The following is a 16686-nucleotide window of genomic DNA, read 5'->3' as shown; positions in this document are numbered from 1 at the left end:
CCGGTCAACTACCACCCAGATGGTATTGATCTTGTTGCACATGGGTAAGTCTGTAATGAAATCCATCGACAAGTGGGTCCATGGTCGACGGGGAACGGATAGTGGAACCAGTTGCCCCGCAGGCGACTGGCGGGATACTTTATGTTGGGCACACTTTGGGCAAGATGCAATAAACTCCAGGACGTCTTTTTTCAGAGTTGGCCACCAATAGGACCTAGAGATAAACTCCAGGGTTTTTTGGATACCTGTATGTCCGGCAAAACGGGAAGCATGGGCCCAATGCATGAGCTTCTTCCTTAGCATCGGCTTCACAAAACTTTTCCCTGATGGGGGCGTAGAGTCCATCCCTACCGTGGAGAATGCCAACGGATTTATAATAGGATGCTTGTCTGAAGACTCTGACTCATTTTCTTGCTCCCATGAGCGGGAAAGGGCATCGGCCTTGCGATTCTGAGAGCCCGGACAGAACTGGAGTTTAAAGTCGAACCTGGAAAAGAAAAGTGCCCATCTGGCCTGACGAGGGTTGAGACATTGTGCGCCCTTCAGGTATAAAAGGTTCTTGTGGTCTGTAAGTATGGTGATTAAATGAGAAGCTCCCTCCAACAGATACCTCCACTCTTCTAGAGCGAGCTTGATGGCTAGCAACTCCTGGTCGCCAATGGCATAGTTGCGCTCAGCTGGGGAGAACTTCCGGGAGAAGAAACTGCAAGGATGTAAATGGCCATCTTTAGCCCTCTGAGATAACACCGCTCCTACTCCAACGGAGGAGGCATCCACCTCTAGGATGAAAGGAGAGTCGATGTCAGGCTGTTTCAGGACAGGCGCAGAGATGAACCTCTGTTTTAAAAGATGAAAAGCTTGCATGGCTTCTTCAGACCACTTGGACGGGTTAGCACCCTTCTTGGTGAAAGCAGTAATAGGCGCCACAATGGTGGAAAAGTCTCGTATAAACTTTCGGTAATAATTGGCGAACCCTAAGAACCTCTGGACCCCTTTGAGGGTTAAGGGTACCGGCCAATTCTGAATTGCTTGTAGTTTCTCAGGATCCATCTCTAGTCCGGAACCGGACACAATGTACCCTAGAAACGGAATGGACTTGACTTCAAAGACGCATTTTTCTAATTTGCAATAGAGATGATTGACACGGAGACGGGACAGAACCTCTTTAACCCAAAAACGATGTTCCTCTAAATCGTTGGCAAAAATGAGGATATCGTCTAGATAGACCACGACATGACGGTATAGAATGTCTCTGAAGATCTCATTGACAAAATGCTGGAAGACAGCTGGAGCATTGCTCAATCCGAAGGGCATGACGAGGTACTCATAATGTCCGTCACGGGTGTTAAAGGCGGTCTTCCACTCGTCACCCTCACGGATCCGGATGAGATTGTATGCACCTCGCAAGTCCAGCTTTGTAAAGATGGTAGCTCCGCTAACTCTGTCAAAGAGCTCAGTAATCAGGGGTAAAGGATAACGGTTCTTGATGGTAATGTCGTTCAAACCTCTGTAGTCGATGCACGGCCGCAGACCACCATCTTTCTTTTTTACAAAAAAGAAGCCTGCGCCGGCTGGGGAAGAAGAAGGTCGAATGAACCCCTTTGCTAGGTTCTCTTTAATGTATTCCTCCATAGAATGCGTCTCAGGCAGAGACAACGGATAAGTTCGGCCTCGAGGTGGAACCTTCCCTGGAACGAGATCAATCGGGCAGTCCCATTCTCTATGAGGAGGAAGGATATCAGCAGAAGCTTTACTGAACACATCCGTGAAATCTTGATATGGAGGAGGTGGAACATCAGACGACCTGGGGGAGGAAGAACAGACAGGCAATACTTTAAACAAACATGTTTCTGCACAGGAGGAACCCCATGCCAGGATTTGCGTAGTCGTCCAATCAATTGTAGGATTGTGAAGACGGAGCCATGGAAGGCCCAGGACCACAGGATGTGTGGCTCTTGGAATCACTAAAAGTGAAATAAGTTCGGAATGAAGAACTCCCACTCTCAGACGAACTGGTAGAGTCCTTAGAGCAATAACAGTATCAAAAATTTTACTGCCATCCACGGCAGTTAAGGAAAAGGAGGAAGGAAGTCTCTCGGTGGGTAGGGACCACCGTTTAACATAGGCTTCAGTAATAAAGTTCCCAGCTGCTCCGGAATCAAGGAGAGCAATGACGTTCCGATAACGTTGAGCAACTTGAAGCGAGACTGGGAGATTACAATCATGAGGAGATGGAGAGGAGATCATTACTCCTAGCCGGCCCTCTCCTGGGCGAGCTAGGGTTTGGAGTTTTCCCGGACGTTCGGGACAGGCATTGATGGTGTGAGACGGAGCTGCACAGTAAAGACAAAGAGACTCAGAGAGACGTCTTCGGCGCTCAGCAGGAGTTAAACGGGAACGGCCAATTTGCATGGGCTCATCTTTAGATGGTGACAGTTGACGAGGAGGAGGAGCAGAAGATTTTGGAGCAGATGATCTTCCACGCTCAGTTGCTCTCTCTCTGAAACGTAAATCAACTTTCGTGCAGAGTGAGATTAGCTCATCTAACTTAGAAGGTAAGTCTCTGGTAGCTAACTCATCTTTAATAAGCTCAGATAGGCCATGCCAGAATGCAGCATACAGGGCCTCGTCGTTCCATGCCAGTTCGGATGCCAGGATCTGGAACTGTATCAGATATTGTCCTACAGTACGTGACCCCTGGCGTAAACGGAGAATCTCGGATGAAGCTGAGGTTACCCGGCCTGGCTCGTCGAAGATGCGCCTGAATGTTGACACGAATGCAGTGTAAGAAGATAGCAGGGTGTCGGACCTCTCCCATAACGGTGATGCCCAGTCAAGGGCGGAGCCACTGAGAAGAGAGATGATGTAGGCAATTTTTGTACGGTCACTGGGAAAATTGCCAGGTTGTAGCTCAAACTGAATCTCACACTGGTTGAGAAATCCCCTGCAAAATCTTGGAGATCCGTCAAATTTTGCTGGCGTTGGAAGATGAAGACGTGGAGCAGAAATGGGTAAGGTGGGTGGGGTTATAGCTGGAGTCACTGTGGTTGACGCACCAGATGCGCCTGATCCACGGAGAGTTGTCTGAATCCCATCCAGCCGAGTAGAGAGATCCTGGAGACAGCGGATGATGTGGCCCTGTGCAGCCTCCTGATGTTCTAGTCGGGCTGCCAGTTCTTGCATCGGCCTGGCCGCTTGATCCTGGTCTCCGGCTAGATTCATTAGGTCAGTGCTTACTGTCACAACTGAGGGCCTGAGCTGACGGGAGGCAGCCTCAGTTGTAGGGGCTGAGATGTACCGGAACCTGGGAGGTTGTATCAGACCCCTGGACATGTAAGTAACATGAATAATAACTGCCCGAAGGCGTGACCACGACAACTTGGATAAAAGTCAATGATGTTTATTATGACAACTCCGCAACACAGCAGCAGTAAAAGAAAACGTAAAAGTCAGCAAATAATAAATACAGTTCCTGGGTACTACAGGATGGCAGGAGCCACAGGGCACTGGTAGTGTGAGATAGTTCTTATGATCTTCTAGATGGAAAGTCCTTACCAGGCCCGACTGTAGCAATGGAGATAACCCAGGATTGTGCCAGCTGGTGTTCCAGGAAAAGCTGGGTTGCTGAAGGTAAAACAGCTGCTGTGGATACTGGCTGGAACCAGACTGTTGTTAGCACGGAGTGGATACTGGCTGGAACCAGTTAAATAATAAATGAACTTGGGAGCGATGAAATATGAACTGAAATGTAGAACTTGAGAGCGGAGAAATAATAATACCGGTGGAGAGTGGTAAAGTGTAGAAAGGACACCGGCCCTTTAAGGGAAGCTGTACTCTGCTGAAAGCTGAGCTGGAAGCAGGTAATGTTGTGGCTGGAAACAGATGAATCCACAATGGATTGGAGAGTCAGGCTACACCGCAGGTGGAATGCTGGTGCGGGTCTCTATGGTGGAAGTCTTGAGACAGGAGCTGGAACCTGGAAGACAATCACAGGAGAGAGACAAACAGGAACTAGGTTTGACAACCAAAGCACTGACGCCTTCCTTGCTCAGGCACAGTGTATTTATACCTGCAGCAAGGAAGGGATTGGCTAGGCAATTATGCAGATTAACAATACTGACAACAGATTGGAGGAAATGATCAGCTGACAGAATCCAAGATGGCTGCGCCCATGCAGATACTTGGAGGGAAGTTTGGTTTGTAATCCATGTGGTAATGAAAACAGTAATGGCGGCGCCGGCCACTGGAGACAGGAGACGCCAGGCTGACAAGTGCACATCCAACCACGCGGACACAGCGGAGGCCGCGGCTGACGTAATCGCCACTCTGACACTCTGCATGCAGAAGCTCAGGGACGGCGGCGGAGGCCGCGGGAGACGCCATGCCAGATGTAATAAGGCGTTACTGTGACAGCGTCTCAGAGAGACAGGAGAGGATGCAGGAATGTGAACATAAGGATAACAGATGGGATCCGGTCCTGGAGCGCTGAGCCAGCCTTAGGAGGCATCTGATGGGTAAGAAATGGCGTCCAGATACCCGGATCGTGACAGGTGTTGGCAGTATAAAAATACTTACAGCACCTTGTATTCACAGGTGGTCTCCCATCCAAGTACTAACCAGGCCCAACACTCCTTAGCTTCCAAGATCAGATGAAATTGGGCGTATCCAGTGTGGTGTGGCTGTAGATGAGCTTTGTGGTTCCTGCTAGAACTTTTCTACTTCTAGCTACTGGTAAATAAATGAAAAAGTTTGAAAATGGAATGCATCAACAGAACAGTGTTGGCAGTATAAAAACACTTACAGCACCTTGTATTCCCAGGTGGTATCCCATCCAAGTACTAACCAGGCCCAACACTGTTAAGCTTACAAGATCAGATGAAATTGGGCGTATCCAGTGTGGTGTGGCTGTAGATGAGCTTTGTGGTTTCTGCTAGAACTTTTCTACTTCTAACTACTGGTAAATAAATGAAAAAGTTTGAAAATGGAATGCATCAACAGAACGGTGTTGGCAGTATAAAAATAACAACAGCACCTTGTATTCCCAGGTGGTCTCCCATCCAAGTACTAACCAGGAACAACACTGCTTAGCTTCCAAGATCAGATAAGATTGAGCGCATCCAGCGTGGTGTGGCTGTAGATTAGCTTTGTGGTTTCTTTTAGTACTTTTCTACTTCTAGCTACTGGTACATAAATGAATACATTTGAAAATGGAATGCATCAACAGAACGGTGTTGGCAGTATAAAAATACGTACAGCACCTTGTATTCCCAGGTGGTCTCCCATCCAAGTACTAACCACGCCCGACACTGCTTAGCATCCAAGATCAGATGAGATTGGGCGTATCCAGTGTGGTGTGGCTGTAAATGAGCTTAGTGGTTTCTGTTAGTACTTTTCTACTTCTAACTACTGGTACATAAATGAATAAGTTTGAAAATGGAATGCATCAACAGAACGGTGTTGGCAGTAAAAAAATACCTACAGCACCTTGTATTCCCAGGTGGTCTCCCATCCAAGTACTAAGCTGGCCCAACGCTGCTTAGCTTCCAAGATCAGATGAGATTGAGCGTATCCAGTGTGGTGTGGCTGTAGATGAGCTTTGTGGTTTTTGTTAGAACTTTTCTACTTCTAACTACTGGTACATAAATGAATAAGTTTGAAAATGGAATGCATCAACAGAACAGTGTTGGCAGTATAAAAATACCTACAGCATCTTGTATTCCCAGGTGGTCTCCCATCCAAGTACTAACCAGGCCCAACACTCCTAGCTTCCAAGATCAAATGAAATTGGGCGTATGCAGTGTGGTGTGGCTGTAGATGAGCTTTGTGGTTTCTGCTAGAACTTTTCTACTTCTAGCTATTGGTAAATAAATGAAAAAGTTTGAAAATGGAATGCATCAACAGAACGGTGTTGGCAGTATAAAAATACCTACAGCACCTTGTATTCCCAGGTGGTATCCCATCCAAGTACTAACCAAGCCCAACACTGCTAAGCTTACAAGATCAGATGAGATTGAGCGTATCCAGTGTGGTGTGGCTGTAGATGAGCTTTGTGGTTTCTGCTAGAACTTTTCTACTTCTAGCTACTGGTAAATAAATGAAAAAGTTTGAAAATGGAATGCATCAACAGAACGGTGTTGGCAGTAAAAAAATACCTACAGCACCTTGTATTCACAAGTTGTCTCCCAACCAAGTACTAACCAGGCCCAACACTGTATAGCTTCCAAAATCAGATTAGATTGGGTGTATCCAGTGTGGAGTGGCTGTAGATGAGCTTTGTGGTTTCTGTTAGAACTTTTCTATTCTAACTACTGGTAAATAAATGAAAAAGTTTGAAAATGGAATGCATCAACAGAACGGTGTTGGCAGTATAAAAATACTTACAGCACCTTGTATTCACAGGTGGTCTCCCATCCAAGTACTAACCAGGCCCAACACTCCTTAGCTTCCAAGATCAGATGAAATTGGGCGTATCCAATGTGGTGTGGCTGTAGATGAGCTTTGTGGTTCCTGCTAGAACTTTTCTACTTCTAGCTACTGGTAAATAAATGAAAAAGTTTGAAAATGGAATGCATCAACAGAACGGTGTTGGCAGTATAAAAATACCTACAGCACCTTTTATTCACAGGTGGTCTCCCATCCAAGTACTAACCAGGCCCAACACTGCTTAGCTTCCAAAATCAGATGAGATTGGGTGTATCCAGTGTGGAGTGGCTGTAGATGAGCTTTGTGGTTTCTGTTAGAACTTTTCTACTTCTAACTACTGGTACATAAATTAATTTGTTTGAAAATGGAATGCATCAACAGAACGGTGTTAGCAGTATAAAAATACCGACAGCACCTTGTATTCCAAGGTGGTCTCCCATCCAAGTACTAACCAGGCCCAACACTACTTAGCTTCCAAGATCAGATTAGATTTGGTGTATCCAATGTGGTGTGGCTGTAGATGAGATTTGTGGTTTCTGTTAGAACTTTTCTACTTCTAACTACTGGTAAATACATGAAAAAGTATGAAAATGGAATGCCTCAACAGAACGGGGTTGGCAGTATAAAAATACTTAAAACATCTTGTATTCCCAGGTGGTCTCCCATCCAAGTTCTAACCAGGCCCAACACTGCCTAACTTCCAAGATCAGATGAGATTGGGTGCATACAGTGTGGTGTGGCTGTAGATGAGCTTTGCGGTTTCTGTTAGAACTTTTCTACTTCTAACTACTGGTACATAAATGATTAAGTTTGAAAATGGAATGCATCAATAGAACGGTGTTGGCAGTATAAAAATACCAACAGCACCTTGTATTCCCAGGTGGTCTCCCATCCAAGTACTAACCAGGCACAACACTGCTTAGCTTCCAAGATCAGATGAGATTCGGCGCATCCAGCGTGGTGTGGCTGTAGATGAGCTTTGTGGCTGTAGATGAGCTTTGTGGTTACTGTTAGAACTTTTCTACTTCTAACTACTGGTAAATAAATGAAAAAGTATGAAAATGGAATGCCTCAACAGAACGGTGTTGGCAGTATAAAAATACCTAAAACATCTTGTATTCCCAGGTGGTCTCCCATCCAAGTTCTAACCAGGCCCAACACTGCTTAACTTCCATGATCAGATGAGATTGGGTGCATACAGTGTGGTGTGGCTGAAGATGAGCTTTGCAGATTCTGTTAAAACTTTTCTTCTTCTAACTACTGGTACATAAATGAATAAGTTTGAAAATGGAATGCATCAACAGAACGGTGTTGCCAGTTTAAAATTACCTACAGCACCTTGTATTCCCAGGTGGTCTCCCATCCAAGTACTAACCAGGCCCAACACTGCTTAGTTTCCAAGAGCAGATGAGATTGGGCACATCCAGTGTGGTGTGCCTGTAGATGAGCTTTGTGGTTTCTGCTAGAACTTTCCTACTTCTAGCTACTGGTACAGAAATGAATAAGTTTGAAAATGGAATGCATCAACAGAATGGTGTTAGCAGTATAAAAAGACCTACAACACCTTGTATTCCCATGTGGTCTCCCATCCAAGTACTAAGCAGGCCCAACACTGCTTAGGTTCCAAGGTCAGATGAGATTCTTTTATGTACCAGTAGTTAGAAGTAGAAAAGTTCTCACAGAAACCACAAAGCTCATCTTCAACCACACCATACTGGATACCAGTGTTGTGTGGCTGTAGATGAGCTTTGTGGCTGTAGATGAGCTTTGTGGTTACTGTTAGAACTTTTCTACTTCTAACTACTGGTACATAAATGAATAAGTTTGAAAATGGAATGCATCAACAGAACGGTGTTGGCAGTATAAAAATACCAACAGCACCTTGTATTCCCAGGTGGTCTCCCATCCAAGTACTAACCAGGCACAACACTGCTTAGCTTCCAAGATCAGATGAGATTGGGCGCATCCAGCGTGGTGTGGCTGTAGATAAGCTTTGTGGTTTCTTTTAGTACTATTCTGCTTCTAGCTACTGGTACATACATGAATACATTTGAAAATGGAATGCATCAACAGAACGGTGTTGGCAGTATAAAAATACCTACAGCACCTTGTATTCCCAGGTGGTAACCCATACAAGTACTAACCAGGCCCCAAACTGCTTAGCTTCCAATATCAGATGAGATTGGGCATATCCAGTGTGGTGAGGCTGTAGATGAGCTTTGCGGTTTCTGTTAGAACTTTTCTACTTCTAACTACTGGTACATAATTGAATAAGTTTGAAAATGGAATGAATCAACAGAACAGTATTGGCAGTATAAAAATACCTACATCACCTTGTATTCCCAGGTGGTCTCCCATCCAAGTACTAACCAGGCCCAACACTCATAGCTTCGAAGATCAGATGAAATTTGGCGTATCCAGTGTGGTGTGGTGTGGCTGTAGATGAGCTTTGTGGTTTCTGCTAGAACTTTTCTACTTCTAGCTACTGGTAAATAAATGAAAAAGTTTGAAAATGGAATGCATCAACAGAACGGTGTTGGCAGTATAAAAATACCTACAGCACCTTGTATTCACAGGTGGTCTCCCATCCAAGTACTAACCAGGCCCAACACTCCTTAGCTTCCAAGATCAGATGAAATTGGGCGTATCCAGTGTGGTGTGGCTGTAGATGAGCTTTGTGGTTTCTGCTAGAACTTTTCTACTTCTAGCTACTGGTAAATAAATGAAAAAGTTTGAAAATGGAATGCATCAACAGAACGGTGTTGGCAGTATAAAAATACCTACAGCACCTTGTATTCCCAGGTGGTATCCCATCCAAGTACTAACCAAGCCCAACACTGCTAAGCTTACAAGATCAGATGAGATTGAGCGTATCCAGTGTGGTGTGGCTGTAGATGAGCTTTGTGGTTTCTGCTAGAACTTTTCTACTTCTAGCTACTGGTAAATAAATGAAAAAGTTTGAAAATGGAATGCATCAACAGAACGGTGTTGGCAGTAAAAAAATAACTACAGCACCTTGTATTCACAAGTTGTCTCCCAACCAAGTACTAACCAGGCCCAACACTGTATAGCTTCCAAAATCAGATTAGATTGGGTGTATCCAGTGTGGAGTGGCTGTAGATGAGCTTTGTGGTTTCTGTTAGAACTTTTCTATTCTAACTACTGGTAAATAAATGAAAAAGTTTGAAAATGGAATGCATCAACAGAACGGTGTTGGCAGTATAAAAATACTTACAGCACCTTGTATTCACAGGTGGTCTCCCATCCAAGTACTAACCAGGCCCAACACTCCTTAGCTTCCAAGATCAGATGAAATTGGGCGTATCCAATGTGGTGTGGCTGTAGATGAGCTTTGTGGTTCCTGCTAGAACTTTTCTACTTCTAGCTACTGGTAAATAAATGAAAAAGTTTGAAAATGGAATGCATCAACAGAACGGTGTTGGCAGTATAAAAATACCTACAGCACCTTTTATTCACAGGTGGTCTCCCATCCAAGTACTAACCAGGCCCAACACTGCTTAGCTTCCAAAATCAGATGAGATTGGGTGTATCCAGTGTGGAGTGGCTGTAGATGAGCTTTGTGGTTTCTGTTAGAACTTTTCTACTTCTAACTACTGGTACATAAATTAATTTGTTTGAAAATGGAATGCATCAACAGAACGGTGTTAGCAGTATAAAAATACCGACAGCACCTTGTATTCCAAGGTGGTCTCCCATCCAAGTACTAACCAGGCCCAACACTACTTAGCTTCCAAGATCAGATTAGATTTGGTGTATCCAATGTGGTGTGGCTGTAGATGAGATTTGTGGTTTCTGTTAGAACTTTTCTACTTCTAACTACTGGTAAATACATGAAAAAGTATGAAAATGGAATGCCTCAACAGAACGGGGTTGGCAGTATAAAAATACTTAAAACATCTTGTATTCCCAGGTGGTCTCCCATCCAAGTTCTAACCAGGCCCAACACTGCCTAACTTCCAAGATCAGATGAGATTGGGTGCATACAGTGTGGTGTGGCTGTAGATGAGCTTTGCGGTTTCTGTTAGAACTTTTCTACTTCTAACTACTGGTACATAAATGAATAAGTTTGAAAATGGAATGCATCAATAGAACGGTGTTGGCAGTATAAAAATACCAACAGCACCTTGTATTCCCAGGTGGTCTCCCATCCAAGTACTAAACAGGCACAACACTGCTTAGCTTCCAAGATCAGATGAGATTCGGCGCATCCAGCGTGGTGTGACTGTAGATGAGCTTTGTGGCTGTAGATGAGCTTTGTGGTTACTGTTAGAACTTTTCTACTTCTAACTACTGGTAAATAAATGAAAAAGTATGAAAATGGAATGCCTCAACAGAACGGTGTTGGCAGTATAAAAATACCTAAAACATCTTGTATTCCCAGGTGGTCTCCCATCCAAGTTCTAACCAGGCCCAACACTGCTTAACTTCCATGATCAGATGAGATTGGGTGCATACAGTGTGGTGTGGCTGAAGATGAGCTTTGCAGATTCTGTTAAAACTTTTCTTCTTCTAACTACTGGTACATAAATGAATAAGTTTGAAAATGGAATGCATCAACAGACCGGTGTTGCCAGTTTAAAATTACCTACAGCACCTTGTATTCCCAGGTGGTCTCCCATCCAAGTACTAACCAGGCCCAACACTGCTTAGTTTCCAAGAGCAGATGAGATTGGGCACATCCAGTGTGGTGTGCCTGTAGATGAGCTTTGTGGTTTCTGCTAGAACTTTCCTACTTCTAGCTACTGGTACAGAAATGAATAAGTTTGAAAATGGAATGCATCAACAGAATGGTGTTAGCAGTATAAAAAGACCTACAACACCTTGTATTCCCAGGTGGTCTCCCATCCAAGTACTAAGCTGGCCCAACACTGCTTAGGTTCCAAGGTCAGATGAGGTTCTTTTATGTACCAGTAGTTAGAAGTAGAAAAGTTCTCACAGAAACCACAAAGCTCATCTTCAACCACACCATACTGGATACCAGTGTTGTGTGGCTGTAGATGAGCTTTGTGGCTGTAGATGAGCTTTGTGGTTACTGTTAGAACTTTTCTACTTCTAACTACTGGTACATAAATGAATAAGTTTGAAAATGGAATGCATCAACAGAACGGTGTTGGCAGTATAAAAATACCAACAGCACCTTGTATTCCCAGGTGGTCTCCCATCCAAGTACTAACCAGGCACAACACTGCTTAGCTTCCAAGATCAGATGAGATTGGGCGCATCCAGCGTGGTGTGGCTGTAGATAAGCTTTGTGGTTTCTTTTAGTACTATTCTGCTTCTAGCTACTGGTACATACATGAATACATTTGAAAATGGAATGCATCAACAGAACGGTGTTGGCAGTATAAAAATACCTACAGCACCTTGTATTCCCAGGTGGTAACCCATACAAGTACTAACCAGGCCCCAAACTGCTTAGCTTCCAATATCAGATGAGATTGGGCATATCCAGTGTGGTGAGGCTGTAGATGAGCTTTGCGGTTTCTGTTAGAACTTTTCTACTTCTAACTACTGGTACATAATTGAATAAGTTTGAAAATGGAATGAATCAACAGAACAGTATTGGCAGTATAAAAATACCTACATCACCTTGTATTCCCAGGTGGTCTCCCATCCAAGTACTAACCAGGCCCAACACTCATAGCTTCGAAGATCAGATGAAATTTGGCGTATCCAGTGTGGTGTGGTGTGGCTGTAGATGAGCTTTGTGGTTTCTGCTAGAACTTTTCTACTTCTAGCTACTGGTAAATAAATGAAAAAGTTTGAAAATGGAATGCATCAACAGAACGGTGTTGGCAGTATAAAAATACCTACAGCACCTTGTATTCACAGGTGGTCTCCCATCCAAGTATTAACCAGGCCCAACACTCCTTAGCTTCCAAGATCAGATTAAATTGGGCGTATCCAGTGTGGTGTGGCTGTAGATGAGCTTTGTGGTTTCTGCTAGAACTTTTCTACTTCTAGCTACTGGTAAATAAATGAAAAAGTTTGAAAATGGAATGCATCAACAGAACGGTGTTGGCAGTAAAAAAATAACTACAGCACCTTGTATTCACAAGTTGTCTCCCAACCAAGTACTAACCAGGCCCAACACTGTATAGCTTCCAAAATCAGATTAGATTGGGTGTATCCAGTGTGGAGTGGCTGTAGATGAGCTTTGTGGTTTCTGTTAGAACTTTTCTATTCTAACTACTGGTAAATAAATGAAAAAGTTTGAAAATGGAATGCATCAACAGAACGGTGTTGGCAGTATAAAAATACTTACAGCACCTTGTATTCACAGGTGGTCTCCCATCCAAGTACTAACCAGGCCCAACACTGCTTAGCTTCCAAGATCAAATGAAATTGGGCGTATCCAATGTGGTGTGGCTGTAGATGAGCTTTGTGGTTCCTGCTAGAACTTTTCTACTTCTAGCTACTGGTAAATAAATGAAAAAGTTTGAAAATGGAATGCATCAACAGAACGGTGTTGGCAGTATAAAAATACCTACAGCACCTTTTATTCACAGGTGGTCTCCCATCCAAGTACTAACCAGGCCCAACACTGCTTAGCTTCCAAAATCAGATGAAATTGGGTGTATCCAGTGTGGAGTGGCTGTAGATGAGCTTTGTGGTTTCTGTTAGATCTTTTCTACTTCTAACTACTGGTACATAAATTAATTTGTTTGAAAATGGAATGCATCAACAGAACGGTGTTAGCAGTATAAAAATACCGACAGCACCTTGTATTCCAAGGTGGTCTCCCATCCAAGTACTAACCAGGCCCAACACTACTTAGCTTCCAAGATCAGATTAGATTTGGTGTATCCAATGTGGTGTGGCTATAGATGAGCTTTGTGGTTACTGTTAGAACTTTTCTACTTCTAACTACTGGTACATAAATGAATAAGTTTGAAAATGGAATGCATCAACAGAACGGTGTTGGCAGTATAAAAATACCAACAGCACCTTGTATTCCCAGGTGGTCTCCCATCCAAGTACTAACCAGGCACAACACTGCTTAGCTTCCAAGATCAGATGAGATTGGGCGCATCCAGTGTGGTGTGGCTGTAGATGAGCTTTGTGGTTTCTTTTAGTACTATTCTGCTTCTAGCTACTGGTACATACATGAATACATTTGAAAATGGAATGCATCAACAGAACGGTGTTGGCAGTATAAAAATACCTACAGCACCTTGTATTCCCAGGTGGTATCTCATACAAGTACTAACCAGGCCCAACACTGCTTAGCTTACAAGATCAGATGAGATTGAGCGTATCCAGTGTGGTGTGGCTGTAGATGAGCTTTGTGGTTTCTGTTAGAACTTTTCTACTTCTAACTACTGGTACATAAATGAATAAGTTTGAAAATGGAATGCATCAACAGAACAGTATTGGCAGTATAAAAATACCTACAGCACCTTGTATTCCCAGGTGGTCTCCCATCCAAGTACTAACCAGGCCCAACACTCATAGCTTCCAAGATCAGATGAAATTGGGCATATCCAGTGTGGTGTGGCTGTAGATGAGCTTGGTGGTTTCTGCTAGAACTTTTCTACTTCTAGCTACTGGTAAATAAATGAAAAAGTTTGAAAATGGAATGCATCAACAGAACGGTGTTGGCAGTATAAAAATACCTACAGCACCCTGTATTCACAGGTGGTCTCCCAACCAAGTACTAACCAGGCCCAACACTGCTTAGCTTCCAAGATCAGATGAGATTGGGCGCATCCAGTGTGGTGAGGCTGTAGATGAGCTTTGTGGTTTCTGTTACAACTTTTCTACTTCTAACTACTGGTACATAAATGAATTAGTTTGAAAATGGAATGCATCAACAGAACGGTGTTAGCAATATAAAAATACCTACAGCACCTTGTATTCCCAGGTGGTCTCCCATCCAAGTTCTAACCAGGCCCAACACTACTTAACTTCCAAGATCAGATGAGATTGGGTGCATACAGTGTGGTGTGGCTGTAGATGAGCTTTGTGGTTTCTGTTAGAACTTTTCTACTTCTAACTACTGGTACATAAATGAATAAGTTTGAAAATGGAATGCATCAACAGAACGGTGTTGGCAGTATAAAAATACCTACAGCACCTTGTATTCCAAGGTGGTATCCCATCCAAGTACTAACCAGGCCCAACACTGCTTAGTTTCCAAGAGCAGATGAGATTGGGCACATCCAGTGTGGTGTGCCTGTAGATGAGCTTTGTGGTTTCTGCTAGAACTTTCCTACTTCTAGCTACTGGTACAGAAATGAATAAATTTGAAAATGGAATGCATCAACAGAACGGTGTTGGCAGTATAAAAATACCTACAGCAACTTGTATTCCCAGGTGGTCTCCCATCCAAGTACTAACCACACCCAACACTGCTTAGCTTCCAAGATCAGATGAGATTCATTTATGTACCAGTAGTTAGAAGTAGAAAAGTTCTAACAGAAACCACAAAGCTCATCTTCAACCACAACATACTGGATACCAGTGTTGTGTGGCTTTAGATGAGCTTTGTGGCTGTAGATGAGCTTTGTGGTTTCTGCTAGAACTTTCCTACTTCTAGCTACTGGTACATAAATGAATAAGTTTGAAAATGTAATGCATAAACAGAACGGTGTTGGCAGTATAAAAATACCTACAGCACCTTGTATTCCCAGGTGGTCTCCAATCCAAGTACTAACCAGGCCCAACACTGCTTAGCTTCCAAGATAATATGAGATTGGGCGTATCCAGTGTGGTGTGGCTGTAGATGAGCTTTGTTGTTTCTGTTAGACCTTTTCTACTTCTAGCTACTGGTACATAAATGAATAAATTTGAAAATGGAATGCATCAACAGAACGGTGTTGGCAGTATAACAATACCTACAGCACCTTGTATTCCCAGGTGGTCTCCCATCAAAGTACTAACCAGGCCCAACACTGCTTAGCTTACAAGATCAGATGAGATTGAGCGTATCCAGTGTGGTGTGGCTGTAAATGAGCTTTGTGGTTTTTGTTTGAACTTTTCTACTTCTAACTACTGGTACATAAATGAATAAGTTTGAAAATGGAATGCATCAACAGAACAGTGTTGGCAGTATAAAAATACCTACAGCACCTTGTATTCCCAGGTGGTCTCCCATCCAAGTACTAACCAGGCCCAACACTCATAGCTTCCAAGATCAGATGAAATTGGGCGTATCCAGTGTGGTGTGGCTGTAGATGAGCTTTGTGGTTTCTGCTAGAACTTTTCTACTTCTAGCTACTGGTAAATAAATGAAAAAGTTTTATAATGGAATGCATCAACAGAACGGTGTTGGCAGTATAAAAATACCCCACAGCACCTTGTATTCCCAGGTGGTCTCCCATCCAAGTACTAAGCAGGCCCAACATTGCTTAGCTACCAAGATCAGATGAGATTGGGCGTATCCAGTGTGGTGTGGCTGTAGATGAGCTTTGTTGTTTCTGTTAGACCTTTTCTACTTCTAGCTACTGGTACATAAATGAATAAATTTGAAAATGGAATGCATCAACAGAACGGTGTTGGCAGTATAACAATACCTACAGCACCTTGTATTCCCAGGTGGTCTCCCATCAAAGTACTAACCAGGCCCAACACTGCTTAGCTTCCAAGATCAGATGAAATTGGGCGTATCCAGTGTGGTGTGGCTGTAGATGAGCTTTGTGGTTTTTGTTAGAACTTTTCTACTTCTAACTACTGGTACATAAATGAATAAGTTTGAAAATGGAATGCATCAACAGAACAGTGTTGGCAGTATAAAAATACCTACAGCACCTTGTATTCACAGGTGGTCTCCCATCCAAGTACTAACCAGGCCCAACACTGCATAGCTTCCAAAATCAGATCAGATTGAGCATATCCAGTGTGGTGTGGCTGTAGATGAGTTTTGTTGTTTCTGTTAGACCTTTTCTACTTCTAGCTACTGGTACATAAATGAATAAATTTGAAAATTGAATGCATCAACAGAACGGTGTTGGCAGTATAAAAATACCTACAGCACCTTGTATTCCCAGGTGGTCTCCCATCCAAGTACTAAGCAGGCCCAACATTGCTTAGCTACCAAGATCAGATGAGATTGGGCGAATCCAGTGTGGTGTGGCTGTAGATGAGCTTTGTGGTTTCTGCTAGAACTTTTCTACTTCTAATTACTGGTAAATAAATGAAAAAGTTTGAAAATGGAATGCATCAACAGAACGGTGTTGGCAGTATAAAAATACCTACAGCACCTTGTATTCACAGGTGGTCTCCCATCCAAGTACTAACCAG

The 16686-nt window shown here is 43.4% G+C and overlaps 6 non-coding genes and 41 pseudogenes across 6 annotated transcripts; all 47 read right to left on the bottom strand.

Annotated features, from left to right (window-relative positions):
* Nucleotides 1-4568: 4568 nt before the first annotated feature.
* Nucleotides 4569-4687, bottom strand: LOC134960983 (5S ribosomal RNA; annotated as a pseudogene).
* Nucleotides 4688-4794: 107 nt separating this feature from the next.
* Nucleotides 4795-4913, bottom strand: LOC134963290 (5S ribosomal RNA; annotated as a pseudogene).
* A 107-nt stretch (nucleotides 4914-5020) lies between these two features.
* LOC134963191 (5S ribosomal RNA) lies at nucleotides 5021-5139 on the bottom strand (annotated as a pseudogene).
* A 107-nt stretch (nucleotides 5140-5246) lies between these two features.
* LOC134960742 (5S ribosomal RNA) lies at nucleotides 5247-5365 on the bottom strand (annotated as a pseudogene).
* Nucleotides 5366-5472: 107 nt separating this feature from the next.
* LOC134959114 (5S ribosomal RNA) lies at nucleotides 5473-5591 on the bottom strand. The gene has a single exon (XR_010187191.1). It is a non-coding gene; the product is annotated as a 5S ribosomal RNA (ribosomal RNA).
* A 107-nt stretch (nucleotides 5592-5698) lies between these two features.
* LOC134964060 (5S ribosomal RNA) lies at nucleotides 5699-5816 on the bottom strand (annotated as a pseudogene).
* A 107-nt stretch (nucleotides 5817-5923) lies between these two features.
* Nucleotides 5924-6042, bottom strand: LOC134960741 (5S ribosomal RNA; annotated as a pseudogene).
* Nucleotides 6043-6149: 107 nt separating this feature from the next.
* LOC134964706 (5S ribosomal RNA) lies at nucleotides 6150-6268 on the bottom strand (annotated as a pseudogene).
* A 106-nt stretch (nucleotides 6269-6374) lies between these two features.
* Nucleotides 6375-6493, bottom strand: LOC134961551 (5S ribosomal RNA; annotated as a pseudogene).
* Nucleotides 6494-6600: 107 nt separating this feature from the next.
* On the bottom strand, nucleotides 6601-6719 carry LOC134959865 (5S ribosomal RNA; annotated as a pseudogene).
* Nucleotides 6720-6826: 107 nt separating this feature from the next.
* On the bottom strand, nucleotides 6827-6945 carry LOC134962456 (5S ribosomal RNA; annotated as a pseudogene).
* A 107-nt stretch (nucleotides 6946-7052) lies between these two features.
* Nucleotides 7053-7171, bottom strand: LOC134964352 (5S ribosomal RNA; annotated as a pseudogene).
* Nucleotides 7172-7278: 107 nt separating this feature from the next.
* LOC134961172 (5S ribosomal RNA) lies at nucleotides 7279-7397 on the bottom strand (annotated as a pseudogene).
* Nucleotides 7398-7523: 126 nt separating this feature from the next.
* Nucleotides 7524-7642, bottom strand: LOC134964394 (5S ribosomal RNA; annotated as a pseudogene).
* A 107-nt stretch (nucleotides 7643-7749) lies between these two features.
* Nucleotides 7750-7868, bottom strand: LOC134959792 (5S ribosomal RNA; annotated as a pseudogene).
* Nucleotides 7869-8292: 424 nt separating this feature from the next.
* LOC134959851 (5S ribosomal RNA) lies at nucleotides 8293-8411 on the bottom strand (annotated as a pseudogene).
* Nucleotides 8412-8518: 107 nt separating this feature from the next.
* LOC134963060 (5S ribosomal RNA) lies at nucleotides 8519-8637 on the bottom strand (annotated as a pseudogene).
* Nucleotides 8638-8974: 337 nt separating this feature from the next.
* Nucleotides 8975-9093, bottom strand: LOC134960037 (5S ribosomal RNA; annotated as a pseudogene).
* A 107-nt stretch (nucleotides 9094-9200) lies between these two features.
* LOC134960740 (5S ribosomal RNA) lies at nucleotides 9201-9319 on the bottom strand (annotated as a pseudogene).
* A 107-nt stretch (nucleotides 9320-9426) lies between these two features.
* On the bottom strand, nucleotides 9427-9545 carry LOC134964841 (5S ribosomal RNA; annotated as a pseudogene).
* Nucleotides 9546-9651: 106 nt separating this feature from the next.
* On the bottom strand, nucleotides 9652-9770 carry LOC134961550 (5S ribosomal RNA; annotated as a pseudogene).
* Nucleotides 9771-9877: 107 nt separating this feature from the next.
* Nucleotides 9878-9996, bottom strand: LOC134959864 (5S ribosomal RNA; annotated as a pseudogene).
* Nucleotides 9997-10103: 107 nt separating this feature from the next.
* On the bottom strand, nucleotides 10104-10222 carry LOC134962455 (5S ribosomal RNA; annotated as a pseudogene).
* A 107-nt stretch (nucleotides 10223-10329) lies between these two features.
* LOC134964351 (5S ribosomal RNA) lies at nucleotides 10330-10448 on the bottom strand (annotated as a pseudogene).
* A 107-nt stretch (nucleotides 10449-10555) lies between these two features.
* LOC134961815 (5S ribosomal RNA) lies at nucleotides 10556-10674 on the bottom strand (annotated as a pseudogene).
* Nucleotides 10675-10800: 126 nt separating this feature from the next.
* Nucleotides 10801-10919, bottom strand: LOC134964393 (5S ribosomal RNA; annotated as a pseudogene).
* A 107-nt stretch (nucleotides 10920-11026) lies between these two features.
* On the bottom strand, nucleotides 11027-11145 carry LOC134959790 (5S ribosomal RNA; annotated as a pseudogene).
* Nucleotides 11146-11569: 424 nt separating this feature from the next.
* Nucleotides 11570-11688, bottom strand: LOC134959850 (5S ribosomal RNA; annotated as a pseudogene).
* Nucleotides 11689-11795: 107 nt separating this feature from the next.
* Nucleotides 11796-11914, bottom strand: LOC134963059 (5S ribosomal RNA; annotated as a pseudogene).
* A 337-nt stretch (nucleotides 11915-12251) lies between these two features.
* LOC134962764 (5S ribosomal RNA) lies at nucleotides 12252-12370 on the bottom strand (annotated as a pseudogene).
* Nucleotides 12371-12477: 107 nt separating this feature from the next.
* LOC134964840 (5S ribosomal RNA) lies at nucleotides 12478-12596 on the bottom strand (annotated as a pseudogene).
* Nucleotides 12597-12702: 106 nt separating this feature from the next.
* On the bottom strand, nucleotides 12703-12821 carry LOC134960373 (5S ribosomal RNA; annotated as a pseudogene).
* Nucleotides 12822-12928: 107 nt separating this feature from the next.
* On the bottom strand, nucleotides 12929-13047 carry LOC134960603 (5S ribosomal RNA; annotated as a pseudogene).
* Nucleotides 13048-13154: 107 nt separating this feature from the next.
* On the bottom strand, nucleotides 13155-13273 carry LOC134962957 (5S ribosomal RNA; annotated as a pseudogene).
* Nucleotides 13274-13380: 107 nt separating this feature from the next.
* LOC134959297 (5S ribosomal RNA) lies at nucleotides 13381-13499 on the bottom strand. The gene has a single exon (XR_010187346.1). It is a non-coding gene; the product is annotated as a 5S ribosomal RNA (ribosomal RNA).
* A 107-nt stretch (nucleotides 13500-13606) lies between these two features.
* Nucleotides 13607-13725, bottom strand: LOC134961020 (5S ribosomal RNA; annotated as a pseudogene).
* A 107-nt stretch (nucleotides 13726-13832) lies between these two features.
* LOC134963092 (5S ribosomal RNA) lies at nucleotides 13833-13950 on the bottom strand (annotated as a pseudogene).
* A 107-nt stretch (nucleotides 13951-14057) lies between these two features.
* On the bottom strand, nucleotides 14058-14176 carry LOC134964095 (5S ribosomal RNA). Its single transcript, XR_010188183.1, has one exon. It is a non-coding gene; the product is annotated as a 5S ribosomal RNA (ribosomal RNA).
* A 107-nt stretch (nucleotides 14177-14283) lies between these two features.
* LOC134964969 (5S ribosomal RNA) lies at nucleotides 14284-14402 on the bottom strand. Its single transcript, XR_010188264.1, has one exon. It is a non-coding gene; the product is annotated as a 5S ribosomal RNA (ribosomal RNA).
* Nucleotides 14403-14509: 107 nt separating this feature from the next.
* LOC134961119 (5S ribosomal RNA) lies at nucleotides 14510-14628 on the bottom strand (annotated as a pseudogene).
* Nucleotides 14629-15052: 424 nt separating this feature from the next.
* Nucleotides 15053-15171, bottom strand: LOC134961566 (5S ribosomal RNA; annotated as a pseudogene).
* Nucleotides 15172-15278: 107 nt separating this feature from the next.
* Nucleotides 15279-15397, bottom strand: LOC134963640 (5S ribosomal RNA). Its single transcript, XR_010188142.1, has one exon. It is a non-coding gene; the product is annotated as a 5S ribosomal RNA (ribosomal RNA).
* Nucleotides 15398-15504: 107 nt separating this feature from the next.
* Nucleotides 15505-15622, bottom strand: LOC134962388 (5S ribosomal RNA; annotated as a pseudogene).
* A 108-nt stretch (nucleotides 15623-15730) lies between these two features.
* LOC134960674 (5S ribosomal RNA) lies at nucleotides 15731-15849 on the bottom strand (annotated as a pseudogene).
* Nucleotides 15850-15956: 107 nt separating this feature from the next.
* Nucleotides 15957-16075, bottom strand: LOC134960659 (5S ribosomal RNA). Its single transcript, XR_010187796.1, has one exon. It is a non-coding gene; the product is annotated as a 5S ribosomal RNA (ribosomal RNA).
* A 107-nt stretch (nucleotides 16076-16182) lies between these two features.
* On the bottom strand, nucleotides 16183-16301 carry LOC134963107 (5S ribosomal RNA; annotated as a pseudogene).
* Nucleotides 16302-16408: 107 nt separating this feature from the next.
* LOC134960042 (5S ribosomal RNA) lies at nucleotides 16409-16527 on the bottom strand (annotated as a pseudogene).
* Nucleotides 16528-16686: the final 159 nt, after the last annotated feature.

Source organism: Pseudophryne corroboree, chromosome 9 (genome assembly GCF_028390025.1).
Source record: "Pseudophryne corroboree isolate aPseCor3 chromosome 9, aPseCor3.hap2, whole genome shotgun sequence".
In the NCBI taxonomy this organism is placed as follows: domain Eukaryota; kingdom Metazoa; phylum Chordata; class Amphibia; order Anura; family Myobatrachidae; genus Pseudophryne; species Pseudophryne corroboree.
The sequence above is the reverse complement of the archived record's forward strand: the minus strand, read 5'-3'. Positions and strand labels throughout refer to the sequence as shown.